The 16,572-nt window shown below is 44.2% G+C and overlaps 1 protein-coding gene across 1 annotated transcript in view; it reads left to right on the top strand.

Moving 5' to 3' along the window:
• The window catches only part of BTBD7 (BTB domain containing 7), a 1,417,647-nt gene that overhangs the window by 1,101,896 nt on the left and 299,179 nt on the right, over positions 1-16,572 (top strand). The window lies entirely within an intron of this gene.

Here is a 16,572-nt window from a genome sequence, read left to right as displayed (position 1 = left end):
TGGTCTCTGAATTTGTCAGTAGCAGAACAGATCTTCAGCGAGTGGGGTCAGCCTTGCTGCGATCTGTTTGCATCTCCTTCCAACACAAAGTGCAGCAAGTTTTTCGCTCTGAACCCCCTGCCAGGGAGTCCCCAGAAATGCTCTAGTTCATGCTTGGCCTCCTGGTCTTCTGTATGCTTACCCGCCAGTACCTCTCATTCTGAGGTTTCTGCAGAAAGCTTGTCAACTGGGGGCAAGCTGATCCTCATTGCCCCATTCTGGCCTTGCCAGGTATGGCTTTTCTTCCTTTGGTCTCACCCTCTGGCTTCATCTTGGATCCTAGATCCCATTCAGGATTTAATTTTGCATCCTTCGGGGGTACCTCATCCGAGTCTGGACAGTCTGAAGCTCACGGCTTGGCTGCTCCAGTTCCCATAATTGCTAGGATTCCCGGACTGTCCTCCTCAGATCTATTTTGGTAGCTGCTCATAAGTCTTCGACCAGAAAGATTTATCGCAGCAAGTGGAAACATTTTTCTTTCTGGGCCTCTTAAAGGAGTTTAGACCCTTTCACAGCCCCTATTTCCGCTATTCTTGATTTTCTAGCTGATATTTTCCAGCACGGAGCTAGATGTTCATCCTGTTTCACTGTTGCAGTCATTACACTTGGGTTATCCTGCAGGCAGGCTACCCGCAGTCGGCCTGAATTCCAAAGTCCTGGTCCGGTGTCAGTTGCTGTCGCCTCTTCCCTGACGTCAGTGCGCCAGGGGTGTAAAAGATGCAGCCGACGTCATTTTCTTCAGTCTTTCTTGCCGCGTGGTGCCCGGAGCAAAAGCAGTTTGCAAGTGCCGGTCGGCCGACTCCTGAGATTTTCGAAATTGAATTTCAGATCCAAAGTCTTCAGTAAAGCAAAGTACCCCATTGGGGAAACTTTTTTCTTGCTCCAGACCGATGTCAGAAAAAGTTAACAATTGTATTTCTTGTGGGAAGCAAATACCTCATAAGGATTTTCATTCTTACTATATTCCTTGCCTAGGTCCTGACCACGACGTTGCTAGTTGTCGGTTTTTTGCTAGATTTAACCAACACACTATTAAGCGTCGGAACGATTTTGCTTTTCATTACTTTGGCCGAAGGTTTAACTATATAATGCCGTCGGAACAGCCGGCGACCGGAGTTCATAAAAAACACAAGGAAAAAGAAAAGGACAGGCATCCGAGGTCCAAAACCGATGACGAAGCCTCTTCTAGGCCAGTCGCCGGTTCTCAGTGAGGAGCTTTCGCAGCCCCTGACACCCGCTACCTCAGAGCCACAGGCCGCCTCCAACTCCCACGTGGAGACAACTAGGCCTCTGGATACTCAAGGTATTGGGCCTTCGGAAACTAATCCCTCAGATGGGTCAGGAGTCGCTGAGCAGGCATCGGCTTCTGAGGGTGTTTTCAGGCCTACACAGCTTTATATCAAGCCAGCTTCAGCATCCAAGACAAAGTCTAAAACAGTTTTAAAAACAAGGAAACAAGTACAGCATTCTCCAGGACAGTCTTCCATGCCTAAGAAACAGATGCTCAAAATGGCCGAAGACCTAATTACTTTGATCAGGGGTTCCCATCCCCCTCCTGATGCCTGGGCAAGATACTGAATATAATTCCTCTGAACAGGTTTCCATTTCCTCTGACCCCTCTTCAGAACAAGGATACTCCATTCCTCCCTATTTGGATTCTGATGCTGAAGAATCTATTCCTTCAGCTTCTCCTCCTGAGGATTACTCCTTTGGGGAAACCCTGTATACCATGAGGGAGCATTTCCACTGGGAGAGCCAAGATTACTCAGATTCTAAGAAAAGGCTCAGAGACTTTCTTTTACTACCTCAGCACAGACCTCTTGCTATTCCACCTGTTCTAGACATTGTAGATGATGTATTTTCAGAGTCCGGCCTGTCTCCTGGCTCTTTACCTCCTGCACCTGTTGCCAGACAGATACTACAGGGTTCCAGATTATCATAAATTTGTATATAAAAACCCTGCTGCTGACCCAGAAACTATTTCTCAGGGTCCCAAAGGGGTCAAGGCTGCCACTGCAAAAATCCCTGTTCCCTCAGATAGAGATTCAAGGGCACTGGACAGATGGGGGAAAAAAGTTTACACTTCTGCTGCCTTGGCTGTAAGGGCTTTAAATTGTCAGTTTCATATGCTTAAATATCAGCAATACTTAATGTCTCTGCTTAAACAGAAAATGTTGACAAATTCTGAATGTTCTGAGAACAAGGAAATGCAGGATTTATTGCATGCAGCTGAACAAGTGGGAAAGCATACTTTGCAATGTGGTTATGATTCACTGGAGGCCTCTTGCAGGGCTGCTGTAACAGGTTCTGTCATTAGAAGGCATGCTTGGTTAAACGAATAGACTCTGCCTGATCATGTTAAAGCAAAATTATTGGATGCTCCATTACAGCATGATACTTGGTTCGGTGTTATGGCAGAAGAGGTGTTGAAGAAAATGGAAGATAAAGCTAAATCTATGCAGACAGTAAAGGATTTCTTACAGGTACAGCCACCCAGATTTACCAAGAACTGGCCTTCTAAGAATTGGTCCTTTCCCGTGTCAGACAGGCCACAAAAAGGCAGATACAGACACCTTAGAGGCAGACAACAGCCCCAGGGCTCATACAGGCCCAAACAATGGGGTGCTTCTACCTCCAAAAGCAGAGAAGACAAATCACAGCCGTTTAGGAAACAGTCCCAATGACTTCCCTCTGCCAATGCCAAGTATTTATCTTTTGGCAGCACCCTTAGGGGGAAAGCTAGCACTTTTTCCACAAAATTGGCACATGTTCACCCAGGACAAATGGGTCTTAAATATAGTCCCTCAGGGCTACAGGTTCCACTTTCACACCCTTCCAAAGGCAAAAGGTATGCCAGCCCTGCCACACAATCAATGGGCAGAGGCACAAAAACAAGTTTCATCTCTCATGGACATGTGGGCTATTCAGCCAGTGCCGCAACAAGAGCAGGGACAAGGATTTTACTCAAGACTTTTCTTAGTACCAAGAAAGGACAAAGCATGGAGACCAATTCTGGACCTGTCTATTCTAAATACTTTTCTGGACGTTCCGAAATTCAAAATGTTGACTCTGCAGCAGCTTCTGCCCATGCTGGGCAAGAAGGCTTGGCTTGTAACTTTGGACCTCAAAGAGGCATACCTGCATGTCCCAATCGGACAATCTTGCAGATGATACCTCAGATTCATAGCTGGCTCAGTGCACTACCAATTCTCTGCACTGCCCTTTGGCTTATGTACTGCACCCAGGGTCTTCACAAAATGCCCGGCACCAGTAATTGCATTTTGCAGACAGAGGAATTCAAATATATCCTACTTGGATGACTGCCTTATTCAAGCAGAGACCAGAGACATTCTGCTAAAGCATCTGGCGTTTGTAAAAAGATTACTAATTTGCCTAGGGTACACAGTAAACGAAAATAAATCAAAACTAGTACCCTCTCAAGAGATAATACTCCTGGGTGCAAGCTTAAATACAGCTGCCCAGATGGCTTATCTCACGCCAGACAAACAAAGGCAACTGACTTCTTACTTCAAAAGCATGGCAACAAAGACCCAGTTATCTGCAAGAAAATTTCTGCAGGCTCTGGGCTACATGGCATCCTGCATTCTGCTAATTCCATATGCAAGACTGCATATAAGGAAACTACAATGGTATCTAAAAACTGTTTGGACTGAACATTGCCACAGCCTGGAATCATTAATTTCACTCATTCCCTGCCTGCAACAGGAGTTTCGATGGTGGGCACAGGCCTGTCACCACAACAAGGGACAGCCATTCACTTCACCCACAGCCAGGCAAACAGTAACAACAGATGCATCAGATTACGCCTGGGGGGCCCACATGGCAGGAAAATGTATTCAGGGCACATGGCCCGCAAACCAAAGGCATCTTCACATCAGTCAAAAAAGAGATGCTAGCTTTACAAAATGCCCTGACAGCCTTCAAGGACCTACTTCATCCAGGACAGCTGCTGATAAAGATGGACAACAAAACAGTAATGTGGTACATAAACAAGCAGGGGGGCACACATTCCTACCCCCTCTGCAGACAAGCCCTGTGGAACACAGCATTGACTTACCAAGTACACCTGCAAGCACAATTCCTGCCAGGAAAAACAAATGCTCTGACAGACTAAGCAGAAACCTCATGGATCCTCACGAGTGGAAACTAGATCCACAAATCTTCAACATGATAACAAGGAAATGGGGATGCCCAGACAGATCTTTTTGCCTCTCCTCACAACTGCCAACTTCAGAGATTCTGCACAAGGACTTATCACAAACAAGCATGGAAAGTGGATGCTTTGTCATTCAGCTGGAACAACCTTACAGTATATGCCTTTCCTCCACTGCCTCTCCTCCCCAAGGTACTCCTAAAGGTCAGACAAGAGAAGCCACAAATGATACTGATTGCCGCGGATTGGACACGCCAACACTGGTACCCAATCCTAAGGAGCTTGTCTCAAGGCCCAGCCTGGACATTGCCTCAATTTCCTCATTTACTGACCCAACAAAACAATCAGATCCTGCACAGCCAACTCAGAACCCTAAATCTAGCTGCATGGCGGATAGTGTAACCATTCAGAATACACCCCTCTCTAAAGCGGTTATGGATGTTATTTTGGAGGCCAGGAGGCCCAGCACCAGAAAATCTTTTGCAGAAAAATGGAAGAGATTCTGTGCTTGGAACCAGGCACAAGGAATTGACACGCTTGTTCCAAATATTCCTCAGATTTTACAATATCTAACTGAGATGCTGGACAAAGGCCTATCCTTCTCATCAATTAAGAATACGGACCCACCTATTTTTTCACATCCATTGCTTAGGCAGTACCTCAGGGGGGGCAAAAACATAAGACCTCCAAGGAGAGCACCAATACCTGCATGGGGCCTCAATTTTGTTTTGGAAAAACTCACACTGCCTCCTTTTGAGCCAGCCAATACAGCTGAGATTAAATTCTTATCATGGAAAACAGCTCTGCTCCTAGCAATAACTTCAGCAAGAAGAATCTCAGAGTTACAGGCATAAATGGCTGTGGAACCTTTTATTATCTTCCATCCGGACAGGGTTTCTCTAAGGACAAACCCAACATTTATGCCTAAGGTGTAGTGTCCAGTGTGGCTCTTAACCAAACCATTCATTTGCCTACTTTTTACCCAAACCCACAGAATAAAGGGGAGAGACTTCTGCATTCTTTGGACATACACAGACAGCTACGCTTCTACTTGGACAAAACTAAGGTTTTCAGAAAGACTTAGCAACTTTTAGTGGCATATGCTGCAGGATCACAAGGAAAGGCTATCTCAAAGCAGACTATTTCAAAATGGATAGGACACTGCATTCATTTCTGCTATTCACAACATGGCAAATCAGTGCCTAAGGGCATTAGACCTCATTCTACCAGGGCAGCAGCCACCTCAGCAGCCTTCCTCAGAGGAGTACCAACCAAGGATATTTTGGAGGCTGCAATTTGGACTTCAGTGCACACTTTTACTAAGCACTACCACTTGCCTCTTTACTCTAAATCCAGAGTAGGCTTTGCCACTACCGTTCTGCAGGGCCTTATAGCTACTCCTAATTCTATTTAGACCCAGCTGCCCAACCTCAGCTTTGGGATTCAACCCAAGTGTAATGACTGCAACAGTGAAACACGATGAACATAGTACAGTTGTGTACCTACCATAATGTATTCACTGTTGCAGTCCAGGTTACCCTCCCACCATCCCCCTTTCTTTACTGGGACTTATCTGTACTTCTCTATTCTTTACAACCTATGTGGTGTATTTGCTTGTAGATGAAGGTATTGTTTATTTTAGTGCATCCTTTTATAAGCAATGTTTTTTTAGCCTACCCTTTTGGGGGCACCTGACATCTGGGGCAAGAAAAACTGAAGAAAATGGCGTCGGCTGCATCTTTTATACCCCTGGCGCAGACGTCAGGGAAGAGGCGACAGCAGCTGACACTGGACCTGGACTTTGGAATTCAGGCTGACTGCGGGTAGCCTTCCAGCAGGATAACCCAAGTGTAATGACTGCAACAGTGAATACACTCGAACATCTACATTTATGGTAGGTACACAACTGTACTTTCTTCTACTGTCAAAGTTCAGTTGGCTGCCATTTCTCATTTTCATATGGGCGAGAATTCTGCTTCTTTAGCATCTTCCAGACTGTGTAAAGCCTTTATTAAGGGCACCTTTTTGTTATGCCCCCCGGTCAGAGATCCTGTTCCCCCATGGGGCCTTACTATGGTTCTTCAAGCCTTGGTCACTCCGCCTTTCGAGCCTGCAGCAACTGCAGTTCTAAAATTTTTATCGTGGAAAACAGCTTTTCTGGTGGCTATTACTCCTGCTAAAAGGGTTTCAGAATTACAGGCCTTGTCCATCAAACTTACGTACATGATTTTTCATAAAGACAGAGTTTCCCTTTGAACCAATCCATCCTTTCTTCCTAAGGTGGCATCACCAGTCAGTATCAAGACTATTAATTTGTCTGTGTTTTTTCCCAATTTTACGAACAAGATGGAATACAAACTCCACATGTTGGACGTTCATAGACCGTTATGATTCTATTTACACAGGACAAAAATTTTCCGTAAATCTGATCAGTTGTTAGGATTCCCCAAAAAGGGTTTATAGAAGGAAACAATCTCCAAGGTCAGTATAGCTAGATGGATTTCTTCATGCATCCTTCAGGTGTATAAGGACAGAGGCATGTCTCCTCCAGGTCAGGTGAAAGCTCATTCCACTAGGTCCATGGCTACTTCTGCGGCTTTTTGGTCTAGAGTGTCTTTGGATGACATTTGTCCTGCAGCTACTTGGTCCTCATCTCATACATTTATTTCTCATTACAAATTGGATTTGACTTCCAGAAGGAGAGCATCCTTTGGTTCCTCGGTGCTCCGGAATATCCTTCTATGAGGGCCTCCCAGGAGTTTAGTAGCTGGGGACTCTGTCCCACAGGTTGAAGACCAAATGAAGTAAACTACTTCAGATAAAGAAGTTATGTACTCACCATAACATTCCATCTGAATAGTTGTACTTCATTTGTCTTCAACCGTCCCTCCCTCCCCTGGACCTTGGCACATGATCAGCCTACGGGCTGCAGTGTAGGTCACAAGTATATTTATCAGATTGGATTCTCTGTATAAGTTCAGTAAACTCGATCTGGGGATGGAAGACAGTGGAGGTGTATTATGGGTAAGGGGAGGAGTCTGGAGCTCGGAGCTGATGCTAGCAGTAGTTGCCAGCTTGGATCTGATACGGATCTGTATTCCCACAGGTTGAAGACAAATGAAGTACAACTGCTCAGATGGAACGTTATGGTGAGTACATGACTTCTTTTTCTACGTTTAATCCAAGGGCCTTGGCAGATAGGAGTAACAAATTTATTTTAAAAGGATTTCTACCTGCTACTACTGCTTCTTCTGGGGCTCAAACCCCCTCAAAATCTAGTAAATCGGCTCCATTAGACCATAAGAAATGCACTCCTCCGAAGTCCCCAAGGTCTTTGTCAGAGCTTCCGATGAAATCAAGAAAAATTTCACATCCAACATTGCCTGATGCGAAGATCCGACCCTTGTGTTTGAAGGCTTCACCTCCCATTGTTTCAGCTTCCCCTACTACAATACCTTCAGATCCTAAGTCCTCTGATCCAAAGCCTGGTACGTCTCACAGGAGTTGTACTCCAGAATTTCTTATTAAACCCATATTACCCACCTTGCTTGCTCAGGTGTTTTAGACTCCCAAGAAACACTCCAGACCTCCACCCACAACTTCTTCTAGGTCCTCCAGGACTTTATCGTAAACGGATGTGGATAGGGTGATGCAAAAATTTCTCAGAGCTCAGATCCAGATGGGGGGGTCGTACAGCTCCAAACCCTGTCATATCTGTGACTATGCCTACGACATCCAAGACCATTTTATCTCCTTCCTCAATCCATTCTGTGGTTTCGGAGTCACAGGATCCGAAATCCGTGATAGGTCTGGTGTCGTTGCTGACAAAATCATGTTCTTCAACTCTGACTATATATTTGACTAGTTCTGCTCCAATACCCTCGGATCAGGAAAGGCCGTTGAGCTGAAGTGTTAGTGTCCGATCTGAGCTGATAGGTTCGGCTTTGATTTTGTTGGATTTGTCCTTTCCTGTTGGAGCCTTGGTCCTGGACAGTTCGGATCCGAGATCAGTCGAGTCCGATCTTCATTGGGAAATTTGTCTCTGAGAGGGCAGGTCAAAGCTTCTCTGGGTCCATCAGCTTTTGAGGTGGTGGAAAGGGCTTTTTCTCTTCAGAGAACTGCCTTCTCATTTTTATGGATCCTATCCCTTTTTTCTCATCAGTTCTGAGCTCTGAGTAGATCAGATCTACTCCACAGGGATACCCAGTTCCAGTAAGTGTCCAACCAGTTCAGCAGAGGCACTTCCCCTGTCTTCCGACACCTCACCTGAACATCCCACATAGGAGATGCATCGGAAGAGAATGTGCAAAACAGAACGTTCTGACTCCCAGATAGTCATTCAGAGAGGATATCAGTTTTGATGAAGAAGGGTCCCCCAAATCACCACCAGATGACATCTCCTTTGGAGATATTTTAGAAATCCTAACACAAAAACATGGTTGGTCTTCCCAAAATCCTTTTCCAGAAAAATCTGTATTTTTGGAGGCTTTTGGTTCTGGCCTGTGTACGTCTTGAGTCACCCCACCCCAGCAGATAAACTTATTGATTTGGTTTCCCACCAGACTTGGAAGGAGCCAGATACCGTCGAACCGGGCATGAAAAGACCCAATAAATTTTTAGCCTCACCAACAGACAGACCCATTTGGAACAAAGGAATCCCAGTTAATGCTGTGGTGGTGGTGGCAGCCACCAAGAAAGAGCCATCAGAAAAAAAGCTGTTCTGTCCATCCACCAAACAGAGCATTGGACAGATTTGGCATTTGAGTCTTTGCCTTGGCAGCCTTTGCTCTGAGGTCATGAAACTACCTGGCACACTTTACTGGACTTCAGAGAGATTTGAGATTTGACCAAAGAGCTATCAGATACTCGAGTCCATGTCTGCAGAGGATTTCAAAAGAACATCCTTGCAACTGACCACTCTTTTATCCATATCAGATGCTTCCATGAGGTTGGTCTCTCACACAGCCGAAGGACACTCACTGGCAGCTGGTTCAGACATTGTCTTAAGGGAACATGCCTGGATGTGGCTGTGAGACTTTGAAGAGCCTTTTAAAATGTACTTTATTAACACTCTATTCGATGGCACTTCCTTGTTTGGGCCATCAGTAAAAGAGACACTTACCCGCAGTGAACTAGATGGAAAGACTCTGTCTGCCATGTGAATCAAGTTTTCTACCCCTGAACGAACCTTTTCCAGGAATCACAGAGAAGGTAAGAAGATGTGGTTCTGGAAATCTCAGAGACTTTTCCAAGACTCAAGTGGTGATAATTCCTCCAGAGGCAAAGAAGGAAATTATAGTGGAAGACGTTGCCCTAGAGGCAGTGGAGACCCGCAGAATCAGATTTCAGGGATTTTTTAATAGACAGACCCTTCCAGCAATCTTGAACTGCTGCCTGACTGTCCATCTCTGGAGACAGTTGGAGGGCTGATTGTCCATACACCCAGATGCCCGGGCAAATATAACACAAGATTCATTGGTGTGAAGAATAATATCCAGAGGTTATTACATACAGTTTTTCCTACTCCCTCCCTCCCTCCAAAAGATACAGGCTTCTCAACATTCCACCCAGTCAAAGGAAGGGAGCAGCACAAGAAATCCAAATGTTGATGAAGAAAGTGTCATCCAAAAGGTCTTACCAGACCAAATAGGATTCAGAACTTATTCATGCTTCTTTTCAGTGCCCAAGGAAACAGGGGACCTCAAACCCATTTTGGATCTAAGCAGGTTTGATTCAATATGTGAAGAAATCTAAGTTCTAAATGGTCATGGTACAGTCCATCCTACACCCTGTTTTCATAAGGACAATTGGATGTGCTCAGTAGATCTTTATGATGCAGACACCCCCGAAGATCAGAACCCTCCCCTTTGGACTCACCATAGCACCCAGAGTGTTTACCAAATGTATGGCAGTGGTGGCAACTCACTTGAGACTAAAAGGACACCGTGTTTCCATATCTAGAAAACTGGCTCCTCATCGCCCCCTCCAAGCATCTCCTACTGCATGCCAAGGACTGTTTGCTGTGGATTTGCAAGTCATTGGGTATAACAATAAACTATGCCAAATCAAACTTAACACCAATCCAGAACCTGGTGTTCATTGGTACACTTCTGGATACAACAACACCGGTAGCATCTCTACCTCTTCATTGCATTTCCACTATCAGAAGTCAGGTTCATCTTCTGCTTTCCCATCCATCTCCTTCAGCCAGATCAGTACTTCAACCGCTAGGTTTTATGGCAGCAGCCATTGTATTACTTCCTTTGCCACGTTTCTTTATGCGTGTTTTCCAGTGAACTCTACTTGTGCAGTGGTCCATTCTGCATCAACCCCCTGTCTTTTCCAGTTAAACACTATTTGTAAACGACACATCCATTGGTGGATCCACCCCCACCTCCCAGTTTAAAAGTGTCTGTGGTCACTGTGGCCATTGGGGGTGATGGAATAAAAGTTCATCCTAGACTAATATCTGCCAATTGGATCCACCAATGGATGTGTCATTTACAAATAGTAAATTTGACTGGAAAAGGCAGGGGTTGATGCAGAATGGACCACTGCACAAGTAGAGTTCACTGGAAAACACGCATAAAGAAACATGGCAAATGAAGTAATGCAATGGCTACTGCCATAAAACCTAGTGCTTGAAGAACTGATCTGGCTGAAGGAGATGGATGGGAAAGCAGAAGATGAACCTGACGTCTGATAGTGGAAATTCAATGAAGAGGTAGAGATGAAGGAGATGGGTGGGAAAGCAGAAGATGAACCTGACTTCTGATAGTGGAAATTCAATGAAGAGGTAGAGATGCTTCCTGTGTTGTTGTATCCAGAAGTGTACCAATAAACACCAGGCTCTGGATTGGTGTTTGATTGGCATAGTTTATTGTTATACCCAACGACTTGCAAATCCGGCGCAAACAGTCCTTGGCATGCAGTAGGAGATGCTTGGAGGGGACGGTGAGGAGCCAGTTGTCTAAATATGGAAACACTTGGAGTCCTTTTAATCTCAAGTAAGTTGCCACCACTGCATTGAGAGCAGTCCTACTTGCATTGCAGGTATTTCATGATGCTGTCCCCTCTAGGGACTATCACATTTCGGACCAACAACATGTCTGTAGTATGGTACATCAAACAGAGAGGACCTCATTCTTATCTCCTCTGCAGAGGGGCCATGAGAGTGTGGGAATGGGTGATCTTATCAGACCGCTTTCTAATTCCAGTGCGCATTCTAGGGAAAACCAATATACTAACGAAGAAACTAAGCAGGTCTATTTTGATGCCTCACGAGTGGTCTTTCAGTCAGTGGCATAAGTGATATTCCATTGTTGAGGCCAACCTTGCTGCAACTCTTGGTGATTCTCCACAACAAATGCAGTAGGTACTTTGCTCTTATCTCCCCTCAGGGAGAGTCACCGAGAGATGCTCTAGTCCACACTTGGCCCCTCAGGTCTCCTTTATGCTTGTCCCTCTTTTCCATTGATTCCCAAATTTATGTAGAAAGTATGATGGCTGCAGAGTTCAGTAAACCTCATTGCCCCCTTTCTGGCCTTAGCAGTCATGATTCCCCTTCCTACATTCTCACTTTCATTATCCTCCATGGATACTGCAGCCAACACTGGATCTTCTGTCTCATCTGTCAGGGATCCAACATCCCAACATACAGGCCCTCAAACTAACCACATGGTTTCTCCATTTCCAGTAACAGTTAGACAGCCCAGGCTCTCTTCCCCTGTATGTGACATTATTTTGGCTTCTCTGAGAGAATCTACCAAAAATGTATACAAGCGCAAGTGAAAAATATTCTCCCTTTGGGTTGTGAATAATGACTTTGACCCTTTCTCTGCTCCAGTTTCTGCTATACATTAATTCTTGGCAACTATTTTTAAAGGAGCAAGTTTCTCTACAATTAAACTTCAACTGGCAGCAATTTCTAATTTTTACACAGGACAAAAATTGTCTGTTGGCTTCATCCAGTTATGAAATCCTGTTCTGAAAGGTATTTTTCTTGTAAGACCTCCAATAAAGGATCCTTAACCTCCTTGGAATCGGATAGTTGTGCTACCAGGTCAGACTCGGAAACCTTTTGAATCTTCAGCTAAAACTGATTTAAAATTCCTTTCATGGAAAACGGTCTTCTCAGTAGCTATTATTTCTGCAGAGAGAATATATGAACTGCAGGCTGTTTCTTCAAAAACACCTAACATAATTTTTCATAAAGATAGGATTACTTGACAGACAAACCTTTTTTTTTTTTTTTTAACCTAAAGTGGCTTCTGAAAATAACATTAACCAATCCATTCACTTACCAGTCGTCTTTTCTAATTTTTCGAACAAAGGAGTGTACATGCTGCATCTCCTTGATGTACAGACAGTTGCAAATTATCTTTAGAGAACAAAACAAATTAGAAAGTCAGATCAACTCTCTCTCTCTTTTTCATTAAAAAGGCTGTTGTCCAGTCTCTAAAGTCACTATAGATAGACAAGTGGATTACAGACTGTATTTCTTGGATTTATTCTCAACAAGGCATGACTTTACCTAAACCTTCCAAGGCTCATTCAGCCAGATCCATGGCTGCTTCATCTGCCTTTTGGTCAAGAACATCTGTTGATGATATTTGTGCTGCACCTACATAGTCCAGTGCTCATACCTTTGTTACTCATTACAAATTGGATATTATTTCTAGAAACATAGCCGCCTTTGGTTTGGCGGTACTGCGGAATATCCTTCCATGAGGGTCTCCTAAGATCAATGTAGCTGGGGACTCTGTCCCAAACCTTGAGGAAGAATGAAAAGGACAACATCAGATTTAAATGTTATGTACTCACCATGAGTAGGCATCTGTGTTGTCCATTTTCATTCATCCTCAACTTCCCTCCCTTCCATCTCCCATCCCTTTTTTTTCTGGAGAGACCTATTGGACTGTATTTGGAACCGACAGTTCCAGGTTTGAGCCCTTCCTTTCTCTATCAGCTATACCTGTCTCTGTAGGGTTTTATGGCAACAAACTTGATGTGAGGTAATGGGGATGGAATAGTGCATTATGGGTAGAGGGAGGAGCTCAAGAGCTGGATCCAAAGTCTGGAATATGCAAATGAGTCAGATTCAAACCCATATGTTGAGGAAGAATGAAAATGGACAATACAGATGCCTAGTTACGGTGAGTACATAACTTTTAAATTCTCCTAGGGGTGCATTATTTGACCTTGATGCAGCCACTTTAAAACGTTACAAGAACAGGGAAAATGAAAGATTGCAGACAAATTTTCCTTACTTAGTTTCCTAAATACCAGAGAAACTACCTTGCAAAGCTCGCTTCCTTTGCCTGCATGGAATCCAGTCCCTCTTATAAAGCCAAGAAATTGTCTAGGAAAAGAGTCTAAGACAAACCAGAGAGGGATTCTAAATCTGGAAAGCCTCCCTACCCAGACAAGTCAGCCTAACTGCCCTTTGTGCTCTCCCTCCCCACTTGTTCCCAATCTCACCCTATCCAAAAGGCCCACCTTTTCTGTTGGAAAGTGGTAGCTCATTACTGCAGACAAATGGATCTTCTCCATTATTTGACTGGGTTATAAAATGAGTTGGAAGTCTCTCCATTTAAGGGCATCTATCTTCCACCTCCCGGTCAGGTAGTGTTACTCTCTCCAGTCATTCAGACTTTGCTTGACCAAGGCCTTATAAAACTTGTACCACAACAATATGTGGAAAAAGGGTTCTATTCAAGACTTTTCCTGGTTCCAAGAAAAGGAGGTGAATGGAGACCTATATTGGATCTGTCCACTCTCTACACCTTTCTCAAGGTCCATTCTTTCAAGATGCTGTCCCTCCAGACTCTTCTGCCATTCATTTTTCGACACGCCTTTCTGGTGACCTTGGATCTAAAGGACGTTTTCATCCACTTTCCAGTTCATCCTTCCTTCAGGAAATTTCTGAGGTTTTTGGTTTACTAATCATACGTTCAGTTCTCTGCTTTGCTTTTTGAGCTTATACAGCCTCTGGGGTTTTCATGAAGTGTGTAGCTCAAGTCCATAGCCTTCTTTAGAATTCAGATATTCCCCTTCCTGAATACAGCAACCTGTTCACAAACCCTTTTGCTCCATGTCATCTTCGCCATGCCCCTACCCCAAAGTCTGGGTTTGCACAATCAACTTCAGGAAATCCATTCTAGAACCAACCCAAGACCTAGTCTTCTTGCACTGCAGACTGGACACCAGACTCCTGCATGTTTTCCTGTTTCTGGACAAGGTACAAAGTCTCGCCAGTTACGTCCAGACTCCTCTATCCCTTCAGACTTGCACTGCAAGAGAAGTCCTCAGGACACTGGAGTTTATGGTTGCAGCCATAGCTATTGTCCTCTGTCTGGCTCCACATGAGACAAATCCAGTGGCTCTTGAAAGGCATTTGGTCTCGACACTCCATTCCTCTGGATGTACATATTCTTACCTGCTTAAAGAAAGAATTCCAGTGGTGGCTATCATAGGTAGGTCTCTACCAAAGTCTACCTTTCAAAATGCAAAAACTGCAACATGTTTGCGCACAGATGCTTCAGATGTTGCATGAGGGGAATGGACAGACTCCCTGAGAGTTCAAGACCAGTGGCGATTGAATCTAAAGTCCTGAAGGAGATGCAGACACTAATACAGGACCCTACAGACCTTCTCATACTCCAAGGCCCCAGGACCTTTCAAGACTTTCACAGACAATAACCCAGTCTTGTGGTACATAATCAAGCTGGGAGAACCAGATTTTACCAGCTTTGTAGGCTAGTTGTTATGGTATGGGATCAGACCACAAAAGCAAACCCTTCCCTTCAAGCTGTTTGCATCCTCTCACAGGACAAAGTCCTGGCAAATTTTTAAGCATTTCAAGGGAAGACCCCCACGAATGGATGTTGAACAGGGAGATCTTCTTAGACCTATTTGTGGACTATGGCTATCTATGGGATACACCATGTGTCTCCATCCATAATAAACAACTTCTTTTCTGCTCCATGACACTTTGCTCTCAAGTGTGGAAAACAGATACTGTTCTTTCCTTGGAAAGGCAGGTTCTTGCATGTCTTTCCGTCCAGTTCCTCCTCTTCTGAATGTCGAGGGAGATGAATCCATATTGTATTGGTGACTCCTTTTTAGCCAAGGCAGCATTGGGTCTCCCTTCTCTACCATCTTGGCAAGGGTCATCACCACAAGATTCATCACAGGGAGGACTTGCTCACACAACAGAAGGGCTGTCTTCTTCACCCCAGCTGTCATCTCTCAACTTGACATTATGGATGATAGGATTCTGATTCCTTTCAGACACCAGTTTTCTGAGGACTTGCTTCAGGTTCTTCCGGAGGCAAGGAAACCTATTACCCATAAGTCTTATAGCTAAATAGGAAAGACTTTCTATTTAGTGTCACACTCATAAACAGGGCCCTATACAAACAGATGTCCAATTGTCCATATCTTATTTGTGTGAGCTCTTAAAAGCTAGCTTGCCATGCTCCTAAATCAAGGCACGCTTATCAGCCATTTCTGCTTGTTTGCCTTTCAGTTCCTTCCTTTTTTATGCTTAAAATGGCAAATGACTGATGCCTCAACCTTGCCTTCAGTCCCTACCTTCATCTCTAACCCACACATTAGCAAAGAAGAAGATGTACCTTGAGGAAAAAACACCCTAAAGGGCAGCTAGCTCCAGTACCCAAGGACAGTGGACAACAGTTCACTGTCTATGTCAGAATGATTTTGCAAGGCAAACAGTGGAAGCTACTGGTGCTAGGCTGTGCACCAATACACTAGTTTTATTATTCCCAATAACAACTGTGAGCCCGTGGTCTCAACAAAACGAAAGTTCTGTTGTGCGTTATATGTGCTAAGATAACTGCAAAAAAACACTAAATAACAATTTTTGAGAACCTTGTTCTTCTTCAAAAGAATCTTTATTTAGCTTGAAAGTAACTTAGGCAAAGCATTGCATGAATAGTAAATGAGAAACTTTGCTTTATTTGTATGTGTGTTTATCCTTGAATCCAAGCTCTGTTTTTTTTTCCTGTTCATGTGCAAGTATTCTAGTTCAATATTGTCTCAGTGTGGTAAACTCAGGGCTTGCCTCTAATTGGTGGAAGCCGTAATTTATGTAGAATTCTGTGGTATAGCTGGGTGGTGAAATTAGAACATTTTTAGAATATTTTTTTGGCTTCTCATGAAGGAGCCTTATTTGTTCATTGTTTTGGTATGTTAGCCAGTGATCTTCAAATAGGGTGGCCTGGTTCATGTACCATGTCTTTTGGAAATCAGTGGGGGGCGTCTAAAGACTCGTAGGTTGGTGATAATACTGGCCCTGTTCTGACTGGCTACACAGCAGGTATATGTAGTAGTTCTGA

The sequence above is a fragment of the Protopterus annectens genome, chromosome 6.part0 (genome assembly GCF_019279795.1).
Source record: "Protopterus annectens isolate FY-2018-M chromosome 6.part0, PAN1.0, whole genome shotgun sequence".
NCBI lineage: Eukaryota > Metazoa > Chordata > Ceratodontiformes > Protopteridae > Protopterus > Protopterus annectens.
Note: the sequence above shows the minus strand (reverse complement) of the source record. Positions and strands in the feature narration are given on the sequence as shown.